Below are 3171 nucleotides of genomic sequence, written 5' to 3'. Positions count from 1 at the left end.
CCCACCCCACCACGGCTTCCTCCTGTTCCCCAGTACCCGAGATGCTTTCTGAGCAAGGAAAGGGGCAGCTCCTTTCTCTGGTGATTCCCCAGTGTCCAGGACAGGGCCCCCACACCGTGTAGGGACAGCACCCTCCACAGGCAGGGTTTTCCTTTGCAAAAGAGCCCATTATTTTTGCCCAGCCCCCCACCCCTGCAGAAATTCCAGGCAGATCCCACTGGCTCCTCTTGTGATCGCCTCAGGCCTCCTGGTGGAGACCAGGTTTGTCCACCCAGGTGGCAGTGTGAGCAGCGCACACACACACACACACACCAGCTATTTACCTAATCTGCTTTTAATCGCGGTGGCGCCTGGGACTCTGGGTGAAGGGGCAGTAAAGGGCTACTGTTCTCTGGACCTGCTAAGTCTACCTGCCCCAGAGACTCCACATTTTCAGATGTTTTCTCGTTCCCGTGGAGACAATCACAGCACCCGGGTTTGTTATTGTTCCAGAGAGAAAAGGGAAGGGCCTTTGGGTGAGGACTGACGTCTGTCCAGCCAGGCAGTGAGTCACCTCTCCATGCTGGCGAGTCCGGCGGGTCACTTCCCAGTGGTCTGTGGCACTAGGAACTCTCTGGCAGGAAGTTGGTCTGTGTCTGTCAGCACGTGTGCATATCAAGGCCCTCCAAGTGTGCCAAGACCCATCCTAGGCACCTGGGACTGGCTAGGGTGGGTGGGGGGTGTATTAAATGGGGCACAGCCCTGCTTTCTGGGAGTGAGAACGTACTAGGAGGGTTAGTCCCTGTCCAATCTGAGCACATATGTCCATTCACAGACCACCGAGGGCCATCACATACTGTATGTCCATTCGCAGACTGCTCCGAAGGTCAGGTGTAGACTGATCTATGTGGGGAATGGATTTAGTAGATGGCATGGACTATCTCAATAATTTAGATAGACCTGGGACCCATGTCAAGTGCCATAGAACATTGAATCCTGGATCTTCAAGGTACACACTGCACTCCAAAGGCTGCACCAGAGAGAACCGGTGTGGAAACTCTGCAGGCAAAACTGGACCTTACCTCAAACACATTTGTAACCTGAGGACTGAAGGTTGAAAATTCATGGTGTTTGAAGAAGCCGAAGACAGCTATACCAAGAGGATTGAACACTTGAGGCGGACAATCATTGACTTACTACATCAATGCCCTATGTGCTGCAGTAAGATATGTATTGTTCTGGCTAACTTGTGACTGACATTCTTAGTAGATATTATTGTAAATTGTCTTTGACAAACAACCCCTATTTTTGTGTAACTAGCGTCCAGCCACAAAAGGACTGGTTCTGTACAAGTGAATAATTCAGGTATTGCAATATGGAGTTAGCCTACATTTGTCCAATCTCTCTCTCACTTGACAGTGTTTTGAAAAATTAGAATAGGGGCTAATTAGTGGCAATATTCATGGAAGGTCTTTATGCACCAGGGAGATGATTGATAAAACTCTCTACTGTAAATTAACAAGGAGGTCTCTAAAGGGAGCCAAAAGCAAATTAAAACAAATATATATCCAGGAATGGGTTTGGGCAGTAAATCTTAGCTCCAATTTAAGAGCAATTAGTTCTTATATCATGGCCCTGCTGGATACTCATCCTCAGGAAGGGAACATAGAAGATATGAATGTTATAGCATATTGTGGTGAAGAAATTAGATGGTGCCGGCTATCAGATAAAATAGCATCTGAAGTCTTGAAAACTTGTTTCCAAACAAGCCACCATCTAAGTGAGAGGTCAACTACGTCCACATGGATGAAACACACCATCATCAGTGACTAAAGGATCATAAATCACATAATCTGAAGCAGAAGGAAAAAATAGTATCAGAACCCAAATTGGGAGATTCTGGTTTGCAGAAGGCTATGGATGACAGTGGGAGCCCAAGATACATTTGTGGGATCTGCATAGGAAATAGGCCTCTGGTGCTTTCCCTCTCTCCAAAACAGAGGGGCGTGAAGAAACTGGTTCCCAAACAGAGTGCATTGGAGAGATGATAATCATCATAGGGGATCAAAATGACTAACCTGACAAACGGCCAAAACCTTGTCAGTTGACTCCCCTCTCTGATGCACGTTGGGCCTAATCTGGTTTTCAGCATTTCCTTTGTTTGTTTGTTTGTTTGTTTTTTCATATTGGGGTTTATCTCAGATATATTTTGCCATTGGGGGTAACCCTCTGGAATTTTTGTTATACAAGTATGTTTTCGATATATGAAACCCAGGATTGATGCACCCGTAGAAGCAGCAAGTAGAATAAGGGTTCCTGGGGTGGGGGGCGGGGGAACCATGCATGGGGAGCTGATATCAAGGAGTTCAAGAAGGAAGAGAATGTTTTGAAACTGATGTGGTCGCAATTGTACAATACTGCTTGATGTGATTGAACTATGGAATGTTATAATATCTGTAAGAGCTCTCAATAAAAAGGCTTTGAGAAAAGGGAGAAAAATAAAAAAGATTTACACCCTCAGAACCCCAGAGGGGCAGTTTTCCCCCGTCCAGTGGGGTCACTATGAGTTTGAACTGACTCTGTGCCATTGAGTGTGGCTTGCTTTTCTGATTGTGCCCTCGGTTATGAGTCTTTGGGGAGTCCACAGAGTAAATGCCATCATGCTAAGCCTTTCTACTGCTCAGGCCTTCCAGTTTCTCTTTGTATCTTGTCAGTGAAATTTGTTGTTCACAGGTAAGTTCTGTAATTGGTACTCTTTCAGATTTCCCAGTCATGTTTTTATATGTAATATATTCTTTATCTCAAGGAAGACATTAAACATTTACTTTATAGAAAAAAATAATAATTTCGATAGAACAATAGGCTACAGTGCCTGATGAGGAGTGATGGTGAGAGTGTTGGCATGATTCCTGTGCATGTGTACAGATACACACACGAAAGCCACTGCCGTCAAGTCTGTGCTGACTCATCGTGAGCCTGTGGGGCGACCCTTGAGGGTTTCCAAGCCTCGACGTCTTTGCAGGAGCGGAAAGTCCCATCTCGCTCCTGAAGAGCACCTGGCAGGTGTGCAGCCCGACAAATAACCCACGGTGCCAGCGGGACTCCTCCACACACACACACACCAGGACTCCTCCACACATACACACACACACACCAGGGCTCCTATACACACATACACACACACACACCCAG

The sequence above is a fragment of the Echinops telfairi genome, unplaced genomic scaffold, assembly GCF_000313985.2.
Source record: "Echinops telfairi isolate 266 unplaced genomic scaffold, ASM31398v2 ScPeMD7_7424;HRSCAF=8462, whole genome shotgun sequence".
NCBI classification, from domain to species: Eukaryota; Metazoa; Chordata; class Mammalia; order Afrosoricida; family Tenrecidae; genus Echinops; species Echinops telfairi.
The sequence above is the reverse complement of the archived record's forward strand: the minus strand, read 5'-3'. Positions refer to the sequence as shown.